The following is a 5527-nucleotide window of genomic DNA, read 5'->3' as shown; positions in this document are numbered from 1 at the left end:
AAATGGAAGAACCACAAAGGTTAATGGGAAGAGTTTCAGGATATTCAGATCTCTAAGGGCAATTACCAGACTCTCCCCAAAAATGCTGCCATCACAGTCAAAACAGTTGCTGGGCAGGACTAGGGGTGTGGCCCTGTGGCAGTTCTTTTATTCTTAGCCAAATGTTTCTCAATTCCATCATAACTAAAGCAAAAAGAAGAAAGGAAAAGTAATTTGGAATAAATCACTTTAGGCCCACAGGCCAATTCACGTTGGATTCGCTCAGGTGTGTTTATTTTAATAGCTGCTCCGAGGGCACTTGAGATACCACAGCTGACCAGATTTTAAACATAAAAGCAGAGAACTTAAAACTAAGCACGCATGCAGCATGGAATAATAATCAAGTTGGGCTTCTTAAAATGCTAAATGCCAGAAAACCTGAAACCATTAGGGCAAAGTCCACACAACATAGGCCGAATATTCTGTTTCTCAGAGGGGCTTTTAGAAGGCTCAGATTCTAAGGTGGCTTCCTAAAAAGCAGGGTCAAAGATGCGTCTTCTTTGACAACCCGTGTTCTTCTTCCCAAGATATTCGGGTAGGCTTATTCAAGAATCTTTTTAAGAAAAAAGCAGATTATTGTCACTAAAAGTGCAGAAACAGCAACAGTAGAGTTCTCAGGAAAAGTGCTGAGCTTTAACAGCTGTCTCTGGTTGGATAGTCACCCACTGCGTTCTGGGCTCGCACACAGCAGAGACAAGTTAACCAGGATACGCTGCACAGACGGTCTGTGGGTGAGAAATCCCCAAGCCCCTCACCTCTGGAGGGCTGAGGACTGCGCGCGCGAGGAGGAAAAATGCGCGGAGGGTAGGGGTGGGGGAATAACATGTGGGGAGATAGGCATGCAAAAAGGTGAAAGGCTAGCTAGGGAGGATCCAGGGTGGCTCCAGGGAGAGGCGTGGTGGCCCCCGGGGACTGGCTAGCTTGGCCCCACGCCAAGCGCGCTTTCTCGAGGATGAGTGTGGGGGTGCACCGAGGGGACCAGAAAACTTCTCTGCCAATGTTATCAACAGACCTCCAGAGTGGAAAACTCCAGCCGGGTGCCCTGAACACTAGGTTTTCCGGACCAAGACGGCGGAGGCTCCGCGCCTCCTGTTTCCCACCCTGCCTGGCCACGCCCCTCCTCTCCTAACCCCGCCCGGGCCCCACCCCCTCCGCTTCCCACCTCCCTTCCCCTCCGTTCCCGGCTCCAGGCTCCTGCTAGGTTCGTCGGCGGTGGGAGCGCGCAGGCGCGGCTGGTGGTTCCCTGAGAGCGGAGGAGCGGCGCCCGGGGCGCGGTGAGTGAGGTGGTGGCACCGGGCTGCTGGCTGCGAACTTGGTTCGCGCCGAACATCCCGGGAGGGTTCGGGGAGTGCGCGGGTGAGTGCCCGGGGAAGCTTCGGTCCCGGGAGGAGAAACTGGCCGGACTGCTTAAGAGTGTCCAGCCCCGGCTGCGTGCGGAACGGAGTGCGTGGTGGCGGGAGTGGGTGAGGGTTTGTGTGAGGAGGAAAATAGAAGAGAAGGGCTCCGGAGGCTGGAAGTCCTTACTCAGGCTTGGCAGGACTGGGAGGCTCGCCAAGGGCGCTGGAGGCTGTCCCAGCTTCAAGTTCAGTATGCCCCGCTGGGTGCCCCTGAGCGGCGTCCCGGGCCCATCCCTCCCCCCCGCGCTGCCGTCTCAGAGTGCGGAGTTGCCAGGAACGTTCCTTGTCGCGGGGGAGAGGGTCTGGGGAAGGTGGGCTTTCACCCCACGCTAGTGCCAAAGAGGGTGTGGCGTTCGTGTGACTTTCCTTCACCCCGCCCCCGGGAATGTGTCCGTCTTCTGGTACATTGTGCTCGTGGACATTTTAACAAAGGCTATGACTGTTTTCTAGGCAGTGGCGGGTGACAGCGGGGGCGGGTCGGTGGAGGGGGCAGTGTATGAGGTCGCAGTGTGGCCCTGGGGGGGGGGGCAGGCATGGAGGGAATGGAAGGAAGGGAACAACCTCCCTGCCGCAGCTTTTTCCTTCTTCCTGGTCCGCTGATTTTGATCAGTGGTAGGAACAGCCTCGAGAGGGATATAATTGGAAATCATTGTGTGTGTTCGGACTCTGGCTGCAGCCATTGGTTTTGTAATTGTGCTGTTGATGTAATTTTTAAGTGTCCCTTCAGTAGAAAAGCGAAACTAATGAAATTGAAGAGGAAATAAGAGGTTGGGTGTCAAAACTTAGAGGTAAATTAATGCCTTCTGGTAGTCGTAGTATAAATACAGCCAGATTTTGAAGGATGTGAAGGAGTGCAAGTCAGGGTAAGTGAAAAGTTGATTAGGGTGCTGTTGATGGTTTCAGTCAAGAGGGGATTATTGGATGTGTGTGTGGAGGTGTTACCAAGTTCTTGGGTAGACTCACTTTAAAACCTTTAAAAATGATATTGGGAATATAAAACACTAGGGCAAACACTGTAGTATTGGATAAGGTTCTAAGGCTTTCATTTGCAAAATTAGGAACTTTATGGAAAGTGGTATATGTGTTTTCAAGCATAAATGTTGATTTCTTATTCATCTGTTTTAACTGAATACAGCAACTACTTCCTCCTCCACCCCTTTCCCTTGATTGTGAATCCTGTTTTATAAATAGTGAGCTTTCAGGGGTAGAGCAAGGTGGTGGAGGAGTAGGAGACCTAAATTTTGTCTGGTACCAGGAATTCAGCTAGATAGTTATCAAACCATTCTGAACACCTACAGACTCAACAGGAGATCGAAGAAAAGAATAGCAGCAACTCTATGAACAGAAAAGTGACCACTTTCTGGAAGGTAGGACGTTTGGAGAAGTGAATCCGAGGCGATATTCGGGAGGATAGATGGCGGGGGAGGGGGCCTCCGTCGGCCGCTCCTGGCAAGTGATAAGAGCAGCAGAGCACAAAATTGGAGCTTTTAGAAGTCTGCTCCGCTGAGGGATGTCGCTCCAGTGGCTAAGCAGGGGGTGGAACCCTTGCTGGGAGAGTGTGGTCTCGGGACCCTCGGGGTCACAGAAAGACCGGGGATGCCTGAGTGCAGCAGGGCTCCCATGTATCAGAGCGGGGAATCTGGCTGCAAAGAGTGAGCCTAGGAGTGGACTCTCAGCTCGGGGTTGCCATAGACCGTGATCCGTGGCACAATCTGGCCACTACTCTTCTAGCAGGGACCCACCAAGTGGCAGATCCAGGGAGACTCCCCTTCCTCCCCCAGGAGGAGTGGCCCGGGAGCGCACCGCAGGGATCTGCTGGGTTTGGAGACTTCACACGGGGTGGGGTGCCAGAGATAGAAACGCTCGGTCACAGGCCAAGTGAGCACAGAATGCAACCAGAGACCAGGGAGGCAGGAGTGATTGACTGCTTTTCTCTGAGGGCTCACTGAGGAGTGGGGCCCCAAGTTCTCAGCTCCTTGGGACCAGAGATTGGGAGGCTGCCATTTTCATTCCCATCCTCTAGAGCTGTGCAGAAAGTGTTCAGAAAACAAAAGCTACCGAGAGCAAACCCGAGCAGATTACTTAGCCCGGCCCCTGGCAAGAGTGGTGCAATTCCACCTGGGGCGCCTGGTGGCAAAGACATTTGAGAATCACTACAACAGGTCCCTCCCCCAGATCAGCAAGAGCCAAGACCAAGTTTACTGATCAATGAGACCTGCAAAGCTCCAGCGCTGGGGGAATACAGCACATAGAATTCATGGCTTTCTTCCCATGATTCTTTAGTCTTTCAACGTTAATTTTTTTAATTTTATTTTTTCTATTTCTTTTTTTTGAACTTTTCTTCTTTTCAACCAACATCTTACCAATTCCTTTTTTAAACTCTTTTTTAAGTTTCATTTTTATAGCCATATTCCATCCCTTCATTGTATTTACCCTTATTTTTGTATATATATGAAGTTTTCTTTAAAATTTTGGTAGGCAGTTTCTTCTAACAGACCAAAATACACCCAAAATCTAGTGTGTGTCTCTGTTCTTTTCATCTGTCTGATCATATTCTTCATATTCTTTTCTTTCTTTCCCCCCCCCGGTTTTGGGTCTCTTCTGATTTGTTTATTTTTCTGGGGTTGTTGTTACCCTTTTAGCATTTTGTTCTCTCATTCATCTATTCTCCTCTGAACAAAATGACAAAATGGAAAAACTAACCTCAAAAAAAAAAAGAATAAGAGACCGTACCAACTGCCAGGGACCTAATCAATACAGACATTAGTAAGATGTCGCAACTAGAGTTCAGGATGATGAAAGATACTAGCTGGGTTTGAAAAAAGCATAGAAAATACTAGAGAATCCCTTTCTGGAGAAATAAAATCTAACCAAGTCAAAATCAAAAAGGCTATTAATGAGGTGTAATCAAAAATGGAGGCAATGGAGTCTCTAACTGCTAGGATAAATGAGGCAGAAGAGAAAATTAGTGATATAGAAGACCAAATGATGGAGAATAAAGAAGCTGAGGAAAAGAGAGATAAACAACTACCAGATCATGAGGGGGAGAATTCGAGAGATAAGTGATACCATAAGACAAAACAATATTAGAATAATTGGGATCCCAGAAGAAGAAGAAAGAGAGAGAGGGGCAGACGGTGTGTTGGAGCAAGTTATACTGGAGAACTTCCCTAATTTGGGGAAGGAAACAGGCATCCAGGAGGCACAGATAACCCCCCTCAAAATCAATAAAAATAGGTTAACACCCCGACATCATTTTTTTTTCTTTCTTCATTAAATAATTTTTTAAAATTAACATATAGTGTATTATTTGTTTCAGGGTTACAGGTCTGTGATTCATCAGTCTTACACAATTCACAGCACTCACCATAGCACATACCCTCCCCACTGTCCATCACCCAGCCACTCCATCCCTCCCACCTCCCTCCACTCCAGCAACCCTCAGTTTGTTTCCTGAGATTAAGAGTCTCTTATCGTTTGTCTCCCTCTCTGGTTTTGTCTTGTTTCATTTTTTCCCTCCTTTCCCCTATGATCCTCTGCCTTGTTTCTCAAATTCTTCATATCAGTGAGATCCTATGATAATTATCTTTCTCTGATTGACTTATTTCGCTTAGCATAATACCCAAATGGGAAGATTTCCTTTTTTGATGGCTGCATAATATTCCTGTGTGTGTGTGTGTGTATACATATATGTATATGTATACACACGCACACACATACCACATCTTCTTTATCCATTCATCTGTTGATGGACATCTAGGTTCTTTCCATAGTTTGGCTGTTGTGAACATTGCTGCTATAAACATTGGAGTGCAGGTGCCCCTTCAGATCACTACATTTGTATCTTTGAACACCCCGACATCTAATAATAAAACTTACAAATCTCAGAGACAAAGAGAAAATCCTGAAAGCAGCTCGGGACATGAGGTCTGTAACATACAATGGTAGAAACATTAGATTGGCAGCAGAACTATCCACAGAGACCTGGCAGGCCAGAAAGGACTGGCATGATATATTCAGGGCACTAAGCAAGAAAAATATGCAGCCAAGAATACTATATCCAGCTAGGCTGTCATTGAAAATAGAAGGAG

The 5527-nt window shown here is 47.7% G+C and overlaps 1 protein-coding gene across 3 annotated transcripts in view; it reads left to right on the top strand.

Moving 5' to 3' along the window:
* Positions 1-1198: 1198 nt before the first annotated feature.
* Positions 1199-5527, top strand: part of PRRG1 (proline rich and Gla domain 1) — a 90771-nt gene continuing 86442 nt past the window's right edge. The window contains exon 1 of one of the 3 annotated variants that reach the window (XM_081809008.1): positions 1199-1313. The gene's annotated coding sequence lies outside the window, so the exon portion shown is untranslated. Of the gene's footprint in view, positions 1396-2661; positions 2804-5527 lie in introns of those variants that run through there. The other 2 variants (XM_081809009.1, XM_081809011.1) reach the window with 2 other exon arrangements.

The sequence above is a fragment of the Leptonychotes weddellii genome, chromosome X (genome assembly GCF_054177405.1).
Source record: "Leptonychotes weddellii isolate Sample4059 chromosome X, ASM5417740v2, whole genome shotgun sequence".
Lineage (NCBI taxonomy): Eukaryota > Metazoa > Chordata > Mammalia > Carnivora > Phocidae > Leptonychotes > Leptonychotes weddellii.
Note: the sequence above shows the minus strand (reverse complement) of the source record. Positions and strands in the feature narration are given on the sequence as shown.